Source organism: Trichechus manatus, unplaced genomic scaffold (assembly GCF_000243295.1).
Source record: "Trichechus manatus latirostris isolate Lorelei unplaced genomic scaffold, TriManLat1.0 scaffold00248, whole genome shotgun sequence".
Classification (NCBI taxonomy): domain Eukaryota; kingdom Metazoa; phylum Chordata; class Mammalia; order Sirenia; family Trichechidae; genus Trichechus; species Trichechus manatus.
The window spans coordinates 547,292-553,836 of record NW_004444184.1 but is presented as its reverse complement, the minus strand read 5'-3'; the positions used below and the strand labels follow the sequence as shown (position 1 = coordinate 553,836).

Sequence of the window (6,545 nt, the reverse complement as noted above, 5' to 3'; positions counted from 1 at the left end):
TTTACTATTGTTTTTATTTTGACTAGGCTCAGGTTTTGTGCCCACTCAAAAGATACAATTGTGAGAACTTGCTCTAAAGTCCCAACTTGTTGATGGACAGGCATTCTCTCCCAAGGTAATAGGGAAGCTGTTTTAGCAACTCTTATATTTTTGGAAAAGGCAGTGTTTGTTGTAATTTGATCCTAATTGCATCCTATATCTCACCTGCATTTATCAACGCCAAACCACAGAAATGCCTGGAAGGGCCAGAATGCCTGCAGCTCGTGCTATGCATTTGTGGTATTTTGGCTGCTTCACTATAAAAATATTATGACACAGAAAATATATTCCGATTCCATGCAACAGTTCAACCCACAAACATGAAGCTGAGTATTGGCTTTATTATCCTTAACTAATTTGTATTTCCTTAGAAGTAGAAAGCAATAGACTCATGGACTGTGCTCAGGGAGAAAGATATTTTTCTTTACTTTTCCATAACATCAATTCTTTCTTTCTATTACATGCTGTTTGTCTAAAATAGTTTTAAGCAGTTATATTTTATTTTTAATAACTTATGCTTTTTCCATACATAAATTTTTGTAGCAAATATTTCTATGTATTAGATAAAAGAAAGAAATTTAGATAACTATTCATAAGTGTCCCAAATTTTCACCACAGAAGGAGGAAAAATACTCGATAGAATTGCAAATGCAAATATTCACTCATTTACTCATTTAGTACATTTTTGTGATTAAAAATTGGTGGCAAACAATTGGTTAGAAATCAGAGTCAAAGAAGGGGTTAAATAAACCTTGATCTAAGCCATGAAAAGGCTCATAGAAAAAGACAGGTATTGAAGCAAACACAATTGCAACAAAGATGAGTGCTTTTAAACAATATGTGTTTAAAGGTATGTGTGGTATTTTTTATATTAAATCATAGTTTTGAGGTATATACTTGTCTTTCCGTTAAAATATCTAGGTCCGTAGTTATACTCCCATATTATTTTCAAATATATCTGTGTAATGTCAACTATTGGAGATTGTCTAGTGTTAGATAAACCAAGCATTTCTGAGTAAGGAATCAGACTTGCCCCGAAAGTGACTTTATTTTGTCAACAGGCAAAAGAATTGATTCTCTCCTTTTCTGTCCTGTTTTAGGAACTGACACTATTTTCAAGGTAGGAAGATTCAGTTAAATAAAAAGCTCAGTACAAACACAACTCAGTTGTTTGTATACCTCTTTTTTTTTTTTTTTTTACATGTCAGTGAGAAATTCTACCTATGAGGCCAGTTTCTCCTTTGTAAAGCAATAGGAGAATTACCAGGCTCTGAAAATGCTTTGGATTATTGCCTTCATTTAGTAACTACTTTAATGCCAGAGTTTAGACATAAATATAGATATAGGTTTATATATAGACTTAGGTTTATGTGTATTTACTTGAATTATTTTTTATTAAATAATTAAGATAATTCACATTTTGTTATGGAGTTTATCCATGTACTCAGCACCTTTCTTTGTAGCCTCTGAATGAATGTTGGTATATTTGGTATTTTAGAGTTTCCAACATTGATTGTGCTTATGAATCTAGGAATATATGAAAAATATGTCTGAGATGGAAGATGCCTAAATTTTACCTCCATGCTCCCTAAATCATCTAGCACCTATCCATAGGCTATCAACTTCTGTGGAGAAACAATCAAGAAAGGTCTAATCTTAACTCCATTTTTATGGCAGAGACAAAAATATTAATTTTTAGATTTTCAGAAATCACAATTTATTATGGTGGATAGCCGGTCATCACAAGGTGACCGTGGAAGATTACTAAACTTTCCTATGCCCAGGATATCATGGGAATATCAAACGTCCTGTATTCCTGCTGAGTAAATCTCTCCACTGGACCAGTGATAAGTGCTATGTAAATATCAGTTGGAAAATTTTGTATGTCCTATGCTCATACACATATTAATATAGAATTTAAACCTTCTTCAGCTGAACCCCTGTGTACCCAATATTTCTAAGGCTGGAGTTAAACACCAACTCAGTCAAATCCTTCAAATGCTTTTATTTATTTTCAATGATTAATAACATTTTTCTACCACAACTCTTTCCCCATTTTATAAGCTGTACAAAGACCTTCAAAGAAATTTAGATTTGGAAAAAGCTGCACACGCACACACACCCAATTGACAAGTGCTACGCTGACAGACAGCTGTAAAGGAGTAGAGTCCTTGGTTGCTGTTCATTAGCTTTGCACCTTTGGCCAGTCACTCAGCTTCCCTGAGCTTAAACTTCCTTATACTTACAATGCAGATCTTAATATCTACACCACAGGGTTTTGTGGTGAAGGTTAAATGACATAAAACATGTGGAAATGTAACAGAAATAAGTCTCCTATGACTCATTTTTAATCCCATTCCTCTTCTCCTACTGCATAACCTCCCCACTCACAACACGTGTATACCATAAACAGTAAGTCAGAGAAAGATTATAATGAGTAGTTTGTTTCAGTATTTCTAACCTCTTCTTTACATGGACAAAATTCAAGCAGCCATTTATTTCATAAAGAGTTTTTAACTACATTATCTAATTTAGTCCTTACAATAAATTCAGAGTTTAAACTCACAATTATTGGGTTCATCTGTGCTTGAATAAGAGTGAATTTTTGGCCATCTGATGGGATTTTTTTTATCTCTATAATGAGAGTAAGTTGAGTTATAGAAAAAAGTAAAGAGAGTTAAATGCTTGTGTATCTAATTTGTGGGTACCTGATAATTCAGACCCATTAAAAAGGCATCAAGGAGCCCTGGTGGCATAGTGGTTAAGAGCTCGACTGCTAACCAAAAGGTCGGCAGTTCAAATCCAATAGCCGCTCTTTGGAAACCCTATGGGGCAGTTCTACTCTGTCCTATAGGGCTGCTGTCAGTTGGAACAGACTCGATAGCACTGACCAACAAGAACAACAACAACAATGCATTGAAATTGTGTTATGAGAGAGTGCCGGTATTAACAAAAAGGGAGGTTTTTATCAGCAGGGTGGGGGCAGCACTGGTCTTGAAGATTCTCCATTCAAAAAGAAATGATGATATAGAGTAGATTTATTTGTTTGTTTTTAGCCTTGTCCTGAGCACAAAGATGGTGGCAGGATGAAGTGAGGACTTTGGAAGGAAGAGTGGCAACAGAAAAGGAAGGAAGGAGGGAGAATGGGAGATCTCCCATCAACATGGATTGAAAAGCAGTCTTAGGCAAATATCGAACTGGATTCTGAATCTTTTCATAGATAGCTTCAGGTAAGATGTTTTTGAAGGGGTAAATAATGAATTTTGTTTACATGACCCTTCTGATGTTGCAATGGAACACGTCAGTGTTACACTTTCTTCTCCCGCCATTGCAAATATGAATGAATATATTTATAATGTTGTGTCCTATTGAAATATGGACAGAGAAATCTGTTTTAGTATTTTCTAATTCTCTGTCCCAGATCTTTTCTGAATGCTTGGAGAGATTTTCTGGAACCCAATTCTTCTTTTGTTTCCACCTTCTGCTTCAATGATTCTACATACGATTCTCACTGTATTCTTCCCCAATTCTTTTCTAGTCCTTCTGGATAAGATCTTACTGCAAATTCCATCTTGTCTTTAATGGATACTATCAACAGGTAGCTATGGTCTGTGTTTGCTTTTTGCTCAAGTCTTGCAGTGCTGAGTAAACCAGGTCAGTTCTGTCTAAGAGGAGGTTAATCAGAGTAAAGGTCTCAGGACAGGAGACAACTGGGGACTTGTGGCCTTTCCAGGAGAACAAAGGAAGATTGAGTAGCTTTAAAGGAAAACCTAGCTATTGGGAGGTATTTTTGAAATAATGACTGATTGAATAAATATTGATCAAGAGTCTACTGTGCATTGTTACAGTCATCGAGTGTTTCAGTGTTGAGCAAAGAAAGACTGAGTTCCTGACTCCATGTCTTAAGGGAAGAGACAGGCTGTAATCAAGTAAATAACAAACAAATAATACACTTTCCGATCAAAGTAAGTGATGCTATGAGGAAAATGAGCAGAATGAAGGGAAAATCATTATGGAGGGGTTATTTTTGGTAAAGAGTCAGGAAAGGTCTCTCTGAGATCACATCTGGGCAAGGACCTAAATGAAAAGAAGGAGCTAGCTATTTGAAGTCTTGGGGAAAATCATACTAGGCAGAGCAAACAGCCAACCCTAAGGACTGAGACAGGAGCCACCTTGGAATGTTTGAAGTTACCCACTGGCAGGAAGGCCCTTGTGCAGAGGGCAAGTAGGGCCTGACTGGGGATGAGGTGGGAGGTGGGGGGAGGCAGTGGCCAGTGTATGTAAGCATTTTAGGTCAGGATAAAGAGTCAGGATTTTATCTGAAGCGTAGAAGGAAGACACAAGCAACTTTTACACATGGAAAGAATTTGACCCAATTTATCCTCAAAGGAGGAGATGCTGGCTGCTGTGTGAAGAGTGGAAAGAAATGGAAGAGGAATGGGAACAGAGAGAAGATTTAAGAGGCCATGGCTATAGTCAATGTGAGAGGTGATGGCATTGTGGACCTGGATAGTAATGATGGAGGTACTAAGAAGCATCCAACTTAGAGCTGATGAGAGTTACTGATGTGAGAGATGAGGGAAAAGGGGGAATCAGTGATAACTACTTGTTTTTTGGACAAAGCAACCTTGAGAAAATGTACTTTTTACTGAGAAAGAAGTTCCAGGAGAAAGAACAGGTTTGGCTAATTGGTAGTGGATTAAAAATTATGTATTGAACATGTTAGGTTTGCTTATTAAAGAACCAGTGGATAAAGAATTAGCTAACACTTCCATACAATAGAAAATTTTAAGTGCTTTCTCTATAGTTAACTCATTTATTCTTCACAGTAACCTGAGCTATAAGTACTAATATTATCATCACCTCCATTTTAAGGATGAGGTATTTGGGTCACAGAAAGGTTTAATACTTGCCCATGGATACACTAATAAGTGACAGGAGTTCTGGTTTGGGATTCTGTGCTTTTAACCACTTGACCGTATCCATTTAAGATGGATATGTCAACCAGGCATTGGGGGAGGGGACATACTATTCATTTCATTTAAGATATGCTAATAAATGTGAAAAGTATACAAACAGATCTTCTAACAAGAATATAAAATTATCAAAGCAATACACAAAGAGAAAATTGAAAGAATTATCCCTAAAGTTATTGTCTGAATCTGATTTCCTGAAGACTTTTTCTTCCAAAAATTTTATGGAATAAATGTTCCCTATTTTACATGAACTTCAAAAATATAGAAACATATTTAGTTTTAATACCAAAACTCAAAAAAGACCAAAAATGATATAATTCAGTTCATCTATGAATATTTTTATGTAAACCCTTTATAAAATTTCACAGACAGAATACAGCACATGAAATAATTATCCACTGTGACCATGTGGGCTTTATCCTAAGAAACAAACTTGTTTAACATGAACAAAACCTTTAGCAGACTCCAATGCATTAGCAGTAAAAATAAGAAATATGTTATTCTGCAACAATCATTAATTAAAAAGCTAAAGTGATCCTATATTTGTATATGATTTTATGTAAATTGAGGCTTTCTTAACATTTTAAATTTAACACCAAAAATTAATATACAAATAGATAAGTAGAAGGGTCATTCTCCTTAAACAGAAAAAAAAAAAGCTACCCAATTTCTATAGCACTAGAATTCTGAGCACAATTATTAGAAGAAAAATGGAAACGAAAGTGCAGTAAAAGAATAAATAAGAATAATATTGTTTGCCTTCTTCTGATGGTATACCAAAGACCTAAAATGATAGGCTAGAGTGTGATGGTTAATGTTATGAGTCAGCTTGGCCAGGCTACAATTCTCAGTGGTTTGGCAGACACTGGACTTTGTTCTCTTCCATAATGTAATATGATCTAATCATCTTCCATGATGTAATCTGATATGATTAGCGAATTAGTTGAAAGAGGAGTGTCCTTGGGGGTGTGGCCTGACTCTAGTATACAAATGGATATTCTGGCAAAGCTCTCTTTCTTGACCTTGCACTCTTCTCATCACCTTACTTCTGGTTCCTAGGACAAAGTCTCTGGCCTGCCACCTGACCTGCAGATTTTGGATTTGCCAGGCCCCACAATCCTGCAAGCCAGCAGAGGTCTCCAGCCTACGACCTGACCTATGGATTTGGGACTTGCCAGCCCCCACAATTGCGTGAGCCAATTCCTTGAAGTAAATCTCTCTACATTTACATCTCACTGGTTTTGCCTTTCTAGAGAAACTAGACTAAGACATGGAGTCAATAAATTAAATAAACTTGTAGTATATAGGGTCAGGTCAAGATATTACTTTTGATATAACCCAAAATACAAACCCATTGCCATCAAGTTGATTCTGACTCATAGTGACCCTATAGGACAGAGTAGAACTGCCCCATAGGGTTTCCAAGTAATGGCTGGTGGATTTGAACTGCCAACATTTTGCTTAGTAGCTGAGCTCTTAACCACTGTGCAACCAGAACTCCACTTTTGGTATACAAGGGAAAAAAGGCTT

At 36.2% G+C, this 6,545-nt stretch overlaps 1 long non-coding RNA gene across 1 annotated transcript; it reads left to right on the top strand.

Moving 5' to 3' along the window:
• The first annotated feature begins 3,125 nt into the window (after positions 1-3,125).
• LOC111819023 (uncharacterized) lies at positions 3,126-4,540 on the top strand. Its single transcript, XR_002822830.1, has 3 exons — positions 3,126-3,269; positions 3,578-3,637; positions 4,429-4,540. It is a non-coding gene; the product is annotated as an uncharacterized LOC111819023 (long non-coding RNA).
• The last annotated feature ends 2,005 nt before the right edge of the window (positions 4,541-6,545 follow it).